Genomic DNA, 17,329 nt, shown 5'->3' with positions numbered 1-17,329 from the left:
AGTTCATGGGGTTGCAAAGAGTCGAACATGACTCAGCAATGTTCACTTTCACTAGTGCAGGAGACCTGGGTTCAATCCCTGGGTCAGGAAGATCCCCCGGAGAAGGGAATGGCAACCCACTCCAGTATTCTTGCCTAGAGAATTCCATGGACAGAGGAAAAACTGGCGGGCTGCAATCCATGGGGTCGCAAAGAGTCAGACATGACTGAGTGACCAGCACTTTCACTTTCACAGTAAATACTTCAATCTGTACAGACCATATAATCTCTGTTAAAACTATTCAAGTCTGAAAAAAGTAGCCCTAGGTCATACATAAATGAATGAGTGTGGCTGTGTTCCAATAAAACTTGATTTACCAAAACAAGCAGTGGGCCAGATTTGGCCTGAGGACCATGGTTAGTAAATCTTTACTTTAAGCCACTTTGTTTTGCAATTGGTTATGTGGCAGTATACAACTAATCCACTACCTCAATTTGTGAAGTGACCTGAACACCTCGCATTTCAGGAAAAGCACACTGTTGGTGCTTTGGAGGCCAGATTAGAAGCTGCGGGAAGCACAAGCATCCAGGGACAATGGTCCCAGGAAGAGACAACGAGCCCAGGCTTGGACGAGGAGATGACACAGATGGCCTTTGTTCTTCCTGCCAGTCAACATCACAAGAATGATATTATAACCATAATGGAGACCATGCCCTTTCATTCTCCCTGCTCTCTGGTGCTGACCTTGAACTGTCTCAAGAATAAACAAAGGGGATAGATAGGGAAGAAACCTTCTCCCTCCCCAAGTGCTGTGAAGAGTATGCAGAGCTGGCATGGAGCAAGCTCCTAAGCTGGTAATAAGGCTGAACCTTGAACCCAGGACAAAGAAACTCATGGAGGGTTCTAGGAACACTGCCTCTTGCCCAGTCTCTCTGCACCTTCCACGTGCCCTCTGCAGCCTGTTCCTCACAGCCCCTCTGAGGACCCAGTTCCCTGCTGGAGTCAAAGCTGCAGCTGGGCACAACCTGGGACCGACCTGAGCCCGAAACGCAAAGGTCTACATGTGTGGTATGTGGGGCAGTAATTAGTGCAAGGTGCTCAGGAGCTGGGGAGATGGGAGAAGAAAGGCAGAGGGCAGGAAAATAAAGAAGGGGAGGAGAAAATGGAGAAAAGTGCAGGGGAGAAAGAATCAAATCATCCAGAAGGGGTTGGATACAGGGCTCAGTGTCACCAGAATCTTGCCTCTCTCTTGATCTGTCTGTGTGAATTCCATTCTCTAGCAACCCAGGCAGCTCCAACTTGTGGATTCTACAGCCGCACAAAGCAGTGACAGTAGCAATCCCAGCAGTGGTTTGGGATCCACTGTAATTGGCTCTCAGGTCACATGCCCGCATACTGTAACCAATCACTGTGTCCAGGAAATGTCCAAGTCAGATTGACTTGGGTCCAGTGCTCCACCCCCAGCCCTCCTGGACTGGAAGAAGAGGAAACCCGCCAGAAGAAAGGGGAAGTTTTAGGTTCAGGGCAGGATAGAATCCCAAACCATAATGTCTCTTTTAGAGTTTACTGATTGAAAATTTCCTTTCCATTTCCTTCCTTGTACAAAAGGGGCAATCGTACTGTGAGAGAAGGATGTGCCTGTGGTCACACAACTTGTCAGTGGTGCTGTGCACTGAATGTTTGCATATGCCTCTGAAATTCATATGTTGAAGCCCTAATGCCCAGTGTGACAGTATTTGAAGGTGGGGCCTTTGGGAGGAGGTAGGTTTAGGTGAGGTCATGATGGGAGAGACTGCGGGAAGGGAACAGTGCTCTTGTAAGAAGAGAAAGAGACCAGGACACCTCACCACCCCACCGTGTGAAAGTACAGCAAGAAGGCAGCCGTCTGCAAGCCTAGAACAGAGCCCGCACCACATGCCAAATCTGCTAGTACCTTGATCTTGAGCTTTCCAGCTTCCAGAACTGTGAGAGATACAGTAGCCGCCCAGTCTGTGGGGTTTTGTTACTGGAGCCCAAGTGGATAGAGACAACGACAAAAGCCAGGCATGATTCAGGGCCTTGCTCTCTGGCAACTGTCTCCTCAGGGGCAAGGCCAAATGAGCCAGGTACTGAGGGAGCCAATGGGGCTCTGAGGCTACCCGAGAAGATTTAAGGCAGGGCTGGGGGTGTGGGTGTTGAGGTCTTTCAGCAAGGGCTTGTAGAATGGTCAGGGTTTCTGTGCGAGACCAGAGAAGAGGACCAGGCTTCCCCCAGCAGGGGTTTTCTCTTTCTCTTCCTCTGGGGACCTAACCATCTGGTGGGGAAATGCTGTAGCTAAGGGGACCAGCTGTAGCAACAGTGTTACCAGGACATTATGGGAGAGAGCATTATAGGGAGCGTGGGAGTCCCAGCACTGGCCTTTGTCCAGGAGGAAGTCAAGGAGGCTTCCTGATAGCAGGGAAGTTTGAGCTGAATTTTGACAGAAGAGCATAAGTTAGCTGCTGCTGCTGCTATGTCGCTTCAGTCGTGTCCGACTCTGTGAGACCCCATAGACGGCAGCCCACCAGGCTCCTCTGTCCCTGGGATTCTCCAGGCAAGAATACTGGAGTGGGTTGCCATTTCCTTCTCCAAATAAGTTAGCTAGAAAGGCTTTCCCAGTGATGGGATGTCATGTGCAAAGCATAGAAGTACAATTGCTCACAATGTGATTTTTGGTGGTAGTTTAGTCACTAAATCGAGTCTGACCCTTGCGACCCCATGGACTGGAGCCTGCCAGGCTCCTCTGGGACTTCCCAGGTAAGAAGGCTGGAGTGGGTTGCCATTCCCTTCTCCAAGGGATCCTCCCAACGCAGGGATCGAACCTGCCTCTCCTGGTGGATTCTTTACTGCTGAGCCACCAGGGAAGCCCCTCACAATGTGGTTGCAGAACAGTAAATAGCTCTGCATGCTGGATGTGGCAGAGAAAGGTAAGTGGTGAGGTTGTGGGGTATCTGCAGGCCCTGATGGCACAGCCCCTTGTCTGAAACTGACCAGAGCCCTGCCTTTATTCCTCTAGCTCTGGGGAGCTGAGGGAGAACATGGGAGGATGTAAGGTGGGCAGTGACAACTTGTAAAGAAGCAAGTGACGTTGATCTCAAGAGGGATGGAGGTGGCACAGGTTGTAGGGGCAGAAGGTGGCAAATTCACACCACCTTGACCCAAAGAGCAGTTCACGAAGGATCTTAGGGTGACTCATTCTATCAAGTTTTGTGAAACATCTGTGGGGAGGTAACCATAAAGCTTGTTGTTTTCTTTCTTGAAGACAGCTAGCTGGGCAATACGAGCAAAAGCATAAAACACGCATATTCTTTAACCGGGAAGTTCTACTTCTAGGGATTTATCCTAAGAAAATCAGTAAAGGTGAGGGCAAAGATTGAGCTTCAAGGATGTTTATTGCAACACTCTTTAGATAGGAAATAACTGGAAATGAACTGAATATCCAAAAATAGGAGGGTGGTATATCTAAAGACTGGAAGTCTGATGATGGATACTTCTTTAGTCATTCGACTTGCTGCTGTGGTAAAGATCAACAATTGCCAGACATCTGTCCATGGGCCAAGGCTGCTCTGTGAAAAAGTAGTTACTAGTCTATGGCAAAATCAGAAAAACAGAGACAACAACAAGATGTTCATTAAACTTTTTTTTTGTGTGTAACATTATCTCCATTCTACTTCTTTGGCTTAATGATGAGAAGGGATATTAACTTTTTTCTTTCTAGGCTGCACATAACAAAAAAAATCCAATTAACAGAGGCATAAACATGTAGGGGCGTTTTTTTCTTTTTTTTCAATTTGAAAAAGAAATCTAAAAGTAGCAACCACTGGGGAAGTGCTTACCAATGCTGGGCAAGTAGGGATCTCTGTGATTCTCTTACCCTTTCCCTCATGATTCCAAGAAGGCTACCACTACTCTTGGCAAGGTATTCATGTTCGGGCAAGGTATTCATGTTCAAAGGTAGGAAGAGTTGGGTATGAGATGGTGTTGTGACATTTTCCCTTCTACACGAAAGCATAAATTTTCCTAGAAGTCTCCAGCATTCGTGTGTGTTCTAAGTTGCTTTAGTCATGTCCAGTTCTTTGAGACCCTATGGACTATAGCCCGCAAGGCTCCTCTGTCCATGGGATTCTCCAGGCAAGAATACTGGAATGGGTTGCTGTGCCCTCCTCCAAGGGAATCTTCCCAATCCAGGGATTGAACCCACATCTCCTACATCTCCTGTATTGGCAGATGGGTTCTTTACCACTAGTACCACGTGGGAAGCCCCAGCAGACTTCCTCTTATGTTTCATTAGCTCAATTAGGTCCCAGGGTCACCCTTAGTTGCAAGAGGATCTAGGTAATCAAGAATCTGGCAAAAGGAAATGGAATTCCATGTTGGATTTACTAATGATGATTAACTGCCAGGACAGGGTACACAGCCCCCTTAAAGAAAACCAAGAAACAAGGGGGATTGGGTGATAGGAAATGACTGCTGAGAGCTAGCCATGCCTGCTGCACTTGATGGAAAGAAAGTTGGCAACCTGAGGTCAGGCTTCCCTAATTTTTCAAAGGTGAGATTTACTAGTTCACTAAACACTGAAGACTAGGAACCATGGGAATAGTTTTCAAATCAGATTCCTGTGTTGCCCAGAATTATTTAGGGGCTTCTGTTAAGGTGAGAAGGTGGGGAGAAGGGTGGAATTGCTAGTCCACAATCATCCTTCAGCCCAGTCATTTCCACTTTTGTCTGAATGTTACTGTGAGTATCCACATGAAATTCTACTAGATGTATGTGGAAGTATGTGTGTTTCTTGTGCATAGGTGTGTATGTGTATATATTGTATATCTTCATATATCTACATATTTATTCATAATCCTACAACACTGCCACCTTGACCCTTCCCTCCCATCTACATATTTATACATACATACATATATAGCAATATATTTTTTTTCTTTGAGAGAGAAAGATCTAGAAAGATACACAACAGGAGTTTTAAACTGGTGACTCCTAAAGCCTCAGTCAGTATTTAAAAATCTCTTTGACTTTTGAGCGTCCTCAGACTGGCTGCATACTCTCAATTACTCCATAGATTCAAACATTGCTGATATTCCTAACATCGCAATTCACATATTTATGTGAACTTTCTTTTTTGTTTTTAGGCCACTTGTGCAGTATGTGGGATCTTAGTTCCCTGACCAGGGATTGAACCCATGTGCCCTGCACTGGGAGCATAGAATCTTAACCACTGGACCACCAGGAAAATCCTTATACTAATTCCCATATAAATTGATTTCACCCTCATATCTCTATACCGATATTAATACCACTTGATTCAAACATATCTATTCATTTTAATGCCATATGATTCACATTTACATTAACTGCCTGGCCCCCTGTGCATTTATTTTGTGACCCCTGAATACACCAGGGCATGAACAATGGCTCTCTCTAGGTCATAGGTTGTTTTTCATTTTTTTCTCTTTTCCTGGTCTGGCCTGTCTAATTTTGCTAAAATAAACAAACACGGCTTTTGTAATAAGGGGAAAAGACGCCATTTTAATTAAAAAGTAATAACAATGTGGCCTGTGATCCTGTGGGCTGTTGGGCCATGCTCCATCAGCCCCTGCGGAGCCTGGCTCCTCTCTGCTGGCCCTGCCCCCCAGCCTGCTTCAAATGTGCTGCCAAGGGAGTGACTGGGGTCCCAGCCTTGCCCTCTGAGTGAGGCTCTCCCCAGAGGTGTGATGGGAGATGGGGGCTGACAGCCTCTGAAGAACAGGCTCTTCCTGGAACAGTTCAGACAACCCATTTGGGGTCTGAGGCTCTTCCAAACACGGAACTCAAGTGTGGGGGACACGGTCCTTGCAAATGCCAACTGCTTTGCTCTGACTGGGGCTGTTGATAGATATATGGCTTCAAGCTAACGTGGTATTATCACAGCACAGCTCCATTCTCGGCTACTGCGAGTCACCAGGACAACATCTGGTTTGAATCTTTGCTCGTTATGACCTAAAAAAATAAAAGCTGAAATCTAAGCCACCCCTTTAACACTCTGTATCTCGTCTTCCTCATTCTTCTCCTTTTCTCCCCCGCCCCTTCTCTTTTTTTCTTGCACTCCAGAAACTTCAAGCCAGGTGTCAGGATTTTCAAATTATCCAACCTGAGTGCCTTTCTCTCCTTTCTTTAGAGATGGGGACATTGAGGCCCAGGAAGGAGCAATGACAATATCACAAACATTTTCACTGACCTGCTAAGTAGCCTGTGACAAGCAGTTTGAGTCCCTCCGTTTCCTTTTCTTCAAGGCAGGGCGGTACTGACACCTCCCAACCCATCCTTTCCAAAGAACCCCCTGCAAGGAGCAGACAGGAGAACGGGCAGGAAACGCTGGGTGATCAGCAATATAGTGGTCCCTTCACTCAGGAGCTTATAGTTATCTAGTGGTTGAATTACGGTTTTCTAGACCTCAAGTCTCCTGATTTCTAATTGCAGGAGCCTCTGTAATTTATTTGTGAAGAAGGACTGGGAAGATAGTAACAATAATACCTTTCAAGTGAAGTCACTTGACTCTTTGCGACCCCATGGACTGTATCCTACCAGGCTCCTCCGTCCATGGAATTTTCCAGGCAAGAGTACTGGAGTGGGTTGCCATTTCCTTCTCCAGGGGATCTTCCTGACCCAGGGATTGAACCCGGGTCTCCCCTACTGCAGGCAGACGCTTTAGCATCTGAGCTACCAGGGAAGCCCTTTTAACATATTAGTTATCGTCTTCAGTGCTGTAGGAACAGCGCAGCATCACTGCAAAGAACAGCATTCTGCAGTCAGGTTATGGCCTTGAGCAAGCACATCGCTCTATCTCAGTTTCCACATGTGATCGATGGGGTGATAATAGTGCCTACCTAATCAGTTTGATATGAGAATGAAACAAGAGCACGTGTGCAGGTTGTTAGACTAAGACTACCACGGGGAGCATATACACACAAACGATGGAGTCTTTGCTTTCTCTAACTGATCTCTTTGCTGCTCTGGACGTTTGACAGCAGCCCACCTTGCAGTGCATCGTGTGTGTGTGTGTGTGTGTGTGTGTGTGTGTGTCTGTGTGTGTCTGTGTCTGTGTGTGTGTGTGTGTGTGTCTGTGTGTGGTGTGAATAAAAGAAGCTCCCAGTAATCTTGCTTCCTCTCTCTACTTCTTTCTCCCTGACTTCTCTCTCTTCCCTGATCTTCCTTCCTAGGCAGAAAGGTCATCCCTAAACAACTTATCTAAGATGGTCAAGATCCATCTTCCTACCCATCAGGTCAAGGTTAGGCTTTTCATGTATTGATGAAACCTAGGAATTGAGAACAACTTGTTTCTCTCTAAATAACTCGGGCTTTCAAGACTCTTCTCTCTTAAGAGGAAATCTATTCCTGCTTTGAGGGAGAGAATTCCTATTTTGAGAGTCCCAGGCTGAACATCAACATTTTCCCTTGAGCTTCTGCTGTTACAATTCTGACCCCTGAAGGCAAATGAATGCCTCTGTCTGCCTGTCGGGAAGTTTTGGTACAACGAAAGGGAAAGGGGAAAAGTACTTGGAAATATTTCAACATTTTAATCCTTAAAACACTTTGGCCAGGCACTTCCTCAGTGCCTGGTTGAAATAGAGTTCAATAGTCTTGGACAATTTATTATTATTGTTATAATTTATTCCCCATAATATCAGGTACTATCATTATACCCACTTTTGAAAATAAGCCCTTTTATTCAAGTATAACTTACATACAGTATGACATACACAAAGTGAACGTACCATGTAACTAACTGTCATCCCCCTGTTCCCTCCCAGTCATTCTCCCTTCCCTGCTCCAAACAGTATCCTTCATCATAACTTTGAACAACATGGATTTGCTTTGCCTGGTTTATATTTATACATAGAATCATGCAGTATGTATCTATTGTGTCTCTCTTCTTTCCTTAAAAATTATGTTGTGAGACTCATCCATCTTGTCACATGAAGTAAAAGCTATTCATTTTTATAGCCCTTTAGCTTTCTACTTAAAAACATACCACAATTTATATATTCATTCCACTGGTAACGGACGTTGAATTGTTCCCAGTTTGGGGCTATTACAGTTAATTATACAAACCTTTTTTGCATATTTTCTGGTGCTCATTTGGACTAATTTCTATAGGGTATAAACCTGAGAGTGAAATTGCTGGCCATAGTGTGTGCATATATCTGGCTTACTAGACACTGTCAGTTTTCAAAAGTGGCTGTACTGATTTTAAACCAATATGTGTAAAACTTTCAGTTGTTCCACACCCTTGTCTGTACTTGACAGTGTCAGATCTTTCCTTTTTAAACATCTTGGTGAGTGTGTAGAGTTATCTCACCGAGGCTGAAAATTTTGCTTCCCTGATAACCAGTGAGCTTGAGCATCTTCTCATGTGCCTTATTTATCACTTGAATATTCTCTTGTGAAATGCTTGTTTGTGTGTGTTGTCCTTTTTAAAGCTGATTTTTTTCCTGTGCATTGGCACAGCTCTGGGCATGCATACAGTCTACACACTCACATGACTGTCTAGATTCCCTGGAGTATGTCAGAGCTTTTCACAGCCCCTCCGGACATTTCGTTCTCCAACTTTGCCTTTAAGGGCTTTTGGTTAGCTGATTGTTTTCCCCAAATGCTATCCATAACCTCAGGCAGCTCCAGAGTTAAACAATTGCCTATAAATATTTTTGAAAAATGCCTCCAAAGAAAAGACTTTTTGTGTTGGGTGAGCTCCTAGTCAATTCAAATAAAAATAGTCTTGCAAGTGGGGTCTTCCAGGGAAACACCAGACAGGCCAACTAATGACAATAGCCTGGAATGAGGCTTTGAAAAAAAGTTCCCTGTACTCTGTTCCCTCTGGCGGCTGCTAGGCTGCTGGATTTCAAGTAGACCACAGAGTTCAGTTCAGTTCAGTCATTCAGTCGTGTCTGACTCTTTGCGATTCCATGAACCGCAGCACGCTAGGCCTCCCTGTCCATCACCACCTCCCGGAGTCCACCCAATCCCATGTCCATTGAGTTGGTGATGCCATCCAACCATCTCATCCTCTGTCGTCCCCTTCTCCTCCTGCCCTCAATCTTTCCCAGCATCAGGGTCTCTTCCAGTGAGTCAGCTCTTCACATCAGGTGGCCAAAGTATTAGAGTTTCAGCTTCAACATCAGTCCTACCAATGAACCCCCAGGATTGATCTCCTTTAGGATGGACTGGTTGGATCTCCTTGCAGTCCAAGGGACTCTCAAGAGTCTTCTCCAACACCACAGTTCAAAAGCATCAATTCTTCAGCACTCAGCTTTTTTCACAGTCCAACTCTCACATCCATACATGACTACTGGAAAAACCATAGCCTTGACTAGACAGACCTTTGTTGACAAAGTAATGTCTCTGCTTTTTAATATGCTGTCTAGGTTGGTCATAACTTTCCTTCCAAGGAGTAAGCATCTTTTAATTTCATGGCTGCAATCACCATCTGCAGTGATTTTGTAGCCCCCAAAAATAAAGTCAGCCACTGTTTACACTGTTTCCCCATCTATTTGCCATGAAGTGATAGGACAGATGCCATGATCTTAGTTTTCTGAATATTGAGCTTTAAGTCAACTTTTTCACTCTCCTCTTTCACTTTCATCAAGAGGCTCTTTAGTTCTTCTTCACTTTCTGCCATAAGGGTGGAGTCATCTGCATACCTGAGGTTATTGATATTTCTCCTGGCAATCTTGATTCCAGCGTGTGCTTCCCAGAGTTTCTCATGATGTACTCTGCATATAAGCTAAATAAGTAGGGTGACAATATACAGCCTTGACATACTCCTTTTCCTATTTGTAACCAGTCTGTTGTTCCATGTCCTGTTCTAACTGTTGCTTCCTGAGCTGCATACAGATTTCTCAAGATGCAGGTCAGGTGGTCTGGTATTCCCATCTCTTGAAGAATTTTCCACACTTTATTGTGATCCACACAGTCAAAGGCTTTGGCATAGTCAAGGAAAAATGGGAATAGGGCAGGTTAAAATGCCACAAATGTCAATGTTTTGGATAAGATTTTGGCCTATTTTGAATAAATGATTTCTTGATTGCTGCAGGTATTTAGTTTCAGGAATTCTGGAAAACATTGATTTTGACCATTTTTTTTGGCCTCCTTTTATAGAAGAATTTTTGGAAGCCCTATTCCATCATTTTCACTTTTCTAAACCTTTGGCAGATACCGCCTTATCTTTTGCCCCAATCCTAAGAGGCAGGTATTGTTATTATCATTATCTCCATTTTACAAATGAGAAATCTGAGGCACAGAGAGGTAAAGTCATTAGCCCCAGGCCACACAGACAACTGGCCTTCTCTCACCTCCTTCAGGTCTGTGCTCAAATATCCTTTGTCAGTGAGACCTTTCCCTGTCCTCTGTAGTTAAAATATGCCAGCCTCACTCTTATCCAACTTTCCCCCTCCCCATTTCACTTTTTTTCCCCCTTGGGACAGATGATTTTGTTAAATAAGCCAAGATATTGTTTTGGGGTTTTTTTTGTCTCAACTAATTTGAGTTTTCCTTCCTTGGCAAATTAAGCATTCCTAAGCATTACAGCCTTTGATGAAGACTTGACAACTGAATCTTCAAAGGTAAGGGCCCCTCCCTTAGCCCCACCAAAGCACTTGGTATAGAGTCCAATGAACTGGAGCCATGATCCAAAGCAGGACAACCTGCCTTGTGGCTGCAGTTGACACAAAGATGCTCTAAGATGACAGCTGTGTGCAGGATGGCCACAGGGCCATGGATAAGGCAGAGGGAACACCCTCATTCAGATTGGAAATGACCCCTGCCCCATCTTTCCCATCTTTACCATCCTGGGGTTTAACCCAGCCATTGGGAAATATCTTTTCTTTTTTCCTTGTTAAGCTGGGCCAGCCTTTTCCACCAGGCCTTGTGAGCAAGGTAGAAACTATGATGCTTCCGGACAGGCTGAGGTTTGTGGCTGGAGGCTGGACCTCATCCCTGCCATGTCCCTGACAGCCAGTCTCTCTGACCTGCCACACCCACACCACCTGCCCACCAGGTCATTCCCAGACTTGCTCTGGCCTGGCCAGCTCAGCAGCTGTGGAGTGCTCCAGACAGTGGAGGGAATGTGAGATGTCATTCAGAGGTCAGCTGATGCAACTCTCCTGGACAGATGGGTGGATTGAGGCCAGCAAGGGGAGGAGACCCACCCAGGGTCACATGGACATTCAACAAAACCCAGATTACTTGCGAGATCAGAGTAACCTGGGTTTAAACCGAGTCTTTGCTTAATTTCAGGGTGATTTTGGGCCAGGACCAACACCTTTGTGGTTTTGTAATCAAAGGTTAGAATGGTTTCTCCTGCATTGGGTTGTGAGTAGGATGAAATGAGGAGCACAACAAACAGCAAGGGTTTGACCCAAACAGTCCCTCAGCAGGTGGTAACTGCCCCTGAGAACAGCTCTGGAGCCCTTGTTGTTCAGTTGCTAAGTCATGTCTGACTTTGCAATGAACTGCAGCACGCCAGGCTTCCCTGGCCTTTACTATCTTCCAGAGTTTGCGCAAACTCATGCCCATTGAGTCAGTGACGCCATCCTACCATCTCATCTTCTGTTGCCCCATTCTCCTCCTGCCTTCAATCTTGCCCAGCATCAGTCTTTTCCAATGAGTTGGTTCTTCACACCAGGTGGACAAAGTATTGGAACTTCAGCATCAGCACTAGTCCTTCCAATGAATATTCAGGGTTGATTTCTGTTATGACTGACTGGTTTGATCTCCTTGCTGTCCAAGGGACTCTCAAGAGTCTTCTTCAACACCACAGTTCAAAAACATCAATTCTTCAGCACTCAGGCTTTTTTATAGTCTAACTCTCACATCCATACATGACTACTAGAAAAACCATAGCTTTGACTATATGAACCTTTGTTGCAAAGTGATGTCTCTGCTTTTTAATATGCTCTCCCGTTTTGTCGTAGCTATTCTTCCCAAGGAGCTGGAGCCCTAATAAGAGGTAAAGCCTTGCTGTATGTGAGGCTCCACTCTAAGTGCTCTACTCCACCAGCTCATTTCACCTTCTCAACAACCCTGGGATGTAATACAATTAGTAGCCCATTTTCCAGATGAGGAAACTGAAGCCCCAAAAACTTGAGATGTGATGCACTTCCCAGGATGAGAAGTCGACTGTTCCCGCCAAGATGGGTTATAGAGGAAACCAGAGCACACCACTGATGTCTGATTCTAGCCCTGTTCACTGTCACTGAGTCATTTTGCACCTTTGCAAAGTGTAGGTAACTAATGAATGGGCAAACTCTGCCTTGTCTGGTAGAACTGACTTACCTCTGCTTTGTGGAAAAACTAACTTTGCCTCCATTTATAATTCAATTCCTTTGCTTCATACAAATTTGTGCTTTTTGACTTATCCTTTGTGCCAGTTATAACATCCATCTAGTTCTCTTATCATTTAATGAGTAACATAAAACCTTTAATGCGTCATTTTTAGATTTGTATGACAGTCATAACTGTACCTTTTTCTGAAGGTTATCTTTTAACAAGGCCTAAGAAATCAATGCCCGATCCTTATGGAATAGTCCTGGAAATCACCTCTCCTATTCTCCCTTGCTCATCTCCAGTGCTCTAGATTCAGCCCTTTCAAGTGTATTTTCTAGATAATTGTCATACAGGGTGCCACTTGTCACTCAGCAGTTTATGAATGAGGAAATTAGGGCTCAGACAGGCAAAGCAGTTAAGCCAAGGTTTCACAGCCAAGGGCTTCCCTTGTGGCTGAGAGGGTAGAGTATTTACCTACCAGGAGACCCAGGTTTGATCCCTGAGTCAGAAAGATCCCCTGGAGAAGGGCATGGCAACCCACTCCAGTATTCTTGCCTGGAGAATCCCATGGACAGAGGAGCCTGGCGGGCTACAGTCCATGGGGTCACAAAGAATCAGATATGACTGAGCGACTAACACTTTCACTTTTCACTTCGCATGGCTAAGGGCAACAATTTCTCCTTCTAGAGCTGTCTGTGTGTCCTGCCTCCTTGACTAGACTGTGAATCCAGCTCCAGGTAGAGTCCAAGAGATATATTTGGAAATGGTCTGGTGCATGCGACAGGGGCCAGGTGGTGCTGTGGAAACAGGGAAGCTCCCAGAGCCTGTGGCAGGTCACTCAATCTCAAGGGGACGAGATTGCAGTACCACAGCTGGCTGTGCCTTTGGCCCCTCCAGATCCTGAAGAACAATCCTGGCCTATGTGGTGGCCCACTCTGTCCCTTTCTACATCTCCCCACTGAGAAGACCGCCCATGGTCAAACAGTTTGCAACTGCCTGAGCCTGGACTTGAATCCAGGAAGTCCAACTTTGCATGCTGCAGGCTTCATGCTAGGTCTCCAAGACCTAGACTCAAGCCCAAGCTTTTCTTCTCAACCAGTGTGTGACCCTGGGCAAGTTATTTAACCTCTCTCTGAGCTAGTTAACCTCTCATGAAGTAGTTAAGATAATTAGATAATGTAAGCCAAGTGCCAGACACATGGTAAATCCTCAATAAATAGTGCTATTTCCCAAGACTTCATTATCTCAAATAATGAGTCATCACTTAGAAGCTCCTGCCATGTGCAAGGCACTGTGGGAGGCGCTTTGGTGACATCATCTCCAGGAGTCCTCCCCACAACTGTTGGGGAGAGACCACTGTACCCACTATCTGACAATTTGAGAAGTCATTTGCCCAAAGTTGCACAGAGTAAGTGGTGAGGTTGAGATATAAACCAAGTTGCCTGATTCCAAGTCCTGGATACTTTTCCCTACTCTATGCATTCATTAATTCATTCAATTCAACAAGTAGGGAATCTACTATGTATGCAAGGTACCGTTCTAGAAGGTAGAGATACAGCAGGGAACCAAATAGAAACAAATCCCTGTGCTCCCAAAACTGATGTTCTAGCTACAGAAATATTAAGAAAAGCTCTGGCCTTTCATGGTGAGGCTGGTCACCCATCCCCACCGGCCTGATCAGGGTGGGGCAAGTACCTGATGGGACTCTGGGGCTGGAGCTGGACATGGCTGGGTAGTGGGTAGGGAGAAGGATCAGGACCAAATCTATGGAAAGATGAATGCGAAGATATATGCTAAGAGAAGTGGGGAATGGCTTCAGAAACAGCAGAGCAGATTCTCTGAGCCCCCAGGACTTGGATCCCTGAGGACTATGTCTTTCTGAGGTCAACAATGCCCACAGCTAAAAGCAGGTATTTCCTGTATGAAAAATCTGACTATACTGTGGACAAAGCCTGCTTTGGTGTCTCCGATCTAGGGCTCCTCTGAACCTCCAAGTAGAAAGAATCAGGATGAAGATGTATACCTTACTCTGCATGGCTGTCTTCGGTGGACATTTGGGTAGGCCCAGGCGCCCTCTTGTGGCTTCCCTTGTCTGTGCATGGACCCTCCATGTGTCCCTGTGGTTGGAGGGCCTAGGCCAATTCTCTGCTCCTAGTTTGAACCCCTTTCCCCCATTCTCAGCCTTTCCTGCCTCCAGCTGAGGCCTGAAAAACTTAGTCACAGTTTTCTCACACTTGACTGTGTAGACCTTGGAACACAAACTTGGGTGCTTGCAAGCCCTTGTGATGCTATCCGCAGGCACAGCCTTGTGCTGGTGTAGCGTGCAGACATACCTTTCAGTGCAAATCCTGACTGTGTCTGCACTTAGAAGCAACTGTACAAACTTGCTGTGCCTTGTGCGTGTGTATTCAATTGCTTCAGTTGTGTCTGTTTGCGACTCTATGGACTGTAGCCCACCAGGCTCCTCTGTCCATGGGATTCTCCAGGCAAGAATACTGGAGTGGGTTGTCATGCACTCCTCCAGGGGATCTTCCCAACCTGGGGATCGAACGTGTGCGCCTCCTGCATCTGCTGCATTGCAGGTGGATTCTTTACCCACTGAACCACCAGGGAAGCCCTGCTTAGCCTTACTTTTTAAAAATGAAGATGGTAATAGTTCCTACCTTAAAGAGCTATGAGAATTAAATGAGATAATACTCATTGGCCAATTTATCTGTTAAAGCCTCAGGACCATTCCTGTTCTACACACACTCACACACACACATACACACACAAAAATTCTGTGCTGACTTGCCGTCAGAGTTCCAGGTTAGCTTCAGACAATGAGAGGCAGCAAAGGCACGTTACTGCTTCTCCAGCAGCAGCAGCAGCAGAATCAAGAGTTTTAGGATTCAATTTTGCAGATAGCTCTGCAGGCTTTTCTCTGAACACAGCCTCAGGACAGGAGGCAGCTGTGATCACTGCTAGTGGTTTCCTGAGGTTTCTGCCACTTCCAGACTCTTTGAAAGCTGTCTCCAGCCTGATCTTTACATTTCAATGCATCCAATGGCTTTGTAAGCCCCCAGTTTTTCATATCAAATCCATTCCAGCTGGATGTGGCGTAACTAGGGCTCTCATTCATGGTCCTTGGAGTCAAATATAGCACGGCTACCTTGGAAAACCATTTGACAGTTTCTTATAACATACACTACTACCATATGACCCAGCAATCGCACGCTAGCAATGTACCCAAGACTAATGAAAACATATGTCCACACCAAGACGTGTGTTGTTGTTGCTGTTCAGTCACTAAGTTGTGTCTGACTCTTTCTGACCCCATGGACTGCAGGACACCAGGCCTCCCTGTCCCTTACTATCTCCCAGAGTTTCCCCAAGTACATGAACGTTAATAGCAGCATTATTCACAATTACCCGGAAATGGAAATAACCCAAATGTCCATCACTCAGATAAACTGTGGTACAGCCATAGAGCAGAATGTTATTCAGAAATAAAAAGGAAGGAACTGACACACAGAACAGCAAGATGAACCTCAGACACTACGATGACAGATAAAAACCAGGTAAAAAAGAGTGTATGGAAGGGTGCCAGTCAAAATTGCCAATCACCCGTGAAGAGTGAAGTTCTCCAGCAGCCCATAGCTGTAGCACCTTTGGATAATGCTGAGGCCACTCTCTTCTTGGCAGTTCTCCCAGTGTCAGGTCGCTGAGGGAGTGCAAAGGGGTGCTTGACTGTTTCTGCCCGATGTAGGACTCTATGGGAATCTTTGTTCTGAGCCGGCTGAGATTTACTCAGAACTGCACCAAAGCCTGAGGCTCCTCCTGCACAATTTTCATTTCTTCCCCCTCTTCTTTCACAGGTGTCAGACCTGCATCATGGAATGAAAATCCTTCTCAGCTACTCCTGCTTTTGCTCCCCTTTCTCTTTCATAAGCCTTCTCTGCAATAAATCTCTAGCACTGCTAACTCCATCCTGAGATCTGCTTCCCAGGACCCCTAACTGACATTCTTTTTGATGAAATTTAGAGAGGGGCCAAATTAATCTGTAGAGATAGAAAACAGATGAGCAAAGAGGTTGGAGAGATCAATTGCAGAGGGGCATGAGCAAACTTTCTGGAGTAACATGACTGTGCTATATCTTGACTATCACGGTGGTTACACTGGTTTATACATTTTTCAAAACCTATTGAAGTGTACAATTGAATTGGTAATTTTATTGTATGCAAATTATACTTCCATAAAGATTAAAAAAAAAATCTCTGCATTCTAGAACTATCTAGACCATGTGGTGGTTACAGGACTGTATACATTTGTCAAAACATGGAACTATACACTGAAAAGAAGGATTTGTACTATGGTAAGTTTTGTTGTTGTTGTTGTTTAGTTGCTAAGTTGTGTCCCACTCTTTTGCGACCCCATTGACTGTAGCCGTCAGGTTCCTCTGTCCATGGCATTTTCCAGGCAAGAATACTGAAGTGGGTGGCCATTTCCTTCTCCAGGGGATCTTCCCAACCCAGGGATCAAACCCACATCTCTTGCATTGCAGGTAGATTCTTTACCACTGAGCTACCAGAGAAGACCTGTTAGATACATGTTATACTTCCATGAAAAAAAGAATGAATCAGGAAAGTAATTTTTACTAGTTACCTCCAGTGATTATTACTTTAATGCTTCACTGGAGAACTCACACTTCTGATTTCAAAAATTACTACAAAGCTACTACAGTAATTAAAAGAGTGTAGTACTGGTATAAAGAACAGACACATAGACCAATGGAACAGAAATAAGAGCCCAGAAATTAACCCTTGCATATATAGTTAAATGATTTTTGACAAGGGTGCCAAGACCATTCACAGGAAAAGGACACTCGTTACAACAAATGATGGAGCTAGGAAAATTGGATATCCATATGCAGAAGAATGAAGATGAATCCCTATCTCACACCAAATACCAAACTTAACTCAAAATGGACCAAAGCCCTAAATGTGAAATCTAAAACTATAAAACTCTTAGATTAAAACAGGGT

The 17,329-nt window shown here is 45.1% G+C and overlaps 1 protein-coding gene and 1 long non-coding RNA gene across 2 annotated transcripts in view; one reads left to right on the top strand and one right to left on the bottom strand.

Annotated features, from left to right (window-relative positions):
- Nucleotides 1-17,329, top strand: part of RAD21L1 (RAD21 cohesin complex component like 1) — a 252,528-nt gene that overhangs the window by 85,741 nt on the left and 149,458 nt on the right. The gene's annotated exons all lie outside the window — the stretch shown is intronic.
- Nucleotides 3,371-16,167, bottom strand: LOC139036505 (uncharacterized). The gene is made up of 2 exons (XR_011489267.1): nt 15,913-16,167; nt 3,371-3,585 (listed from the first exon to the last, which is right to left on the bottom strand). It is a non-coding gene; the product is annotated as an uncharacterized lncRNA (long non-coding RNA).

This window comes from Odocoileus virginianus, chromosome 9, assembly GCF_023699985.2.
Source record: "Odocoileus virginianus isolate 20LAN1187 ecotype Illinois chromosome 9, Ovbor_1.2, whole genome shotgun sequence".
NCBI lineage: Eukaryota > Metazoa > Chordata > Mammalia > Artiodactyla > Cervidae > Odocoileus > Odocoileus virginianus.
This window is presented reverse-complemented; position numbering and strand designations above follow the sequence as displayed.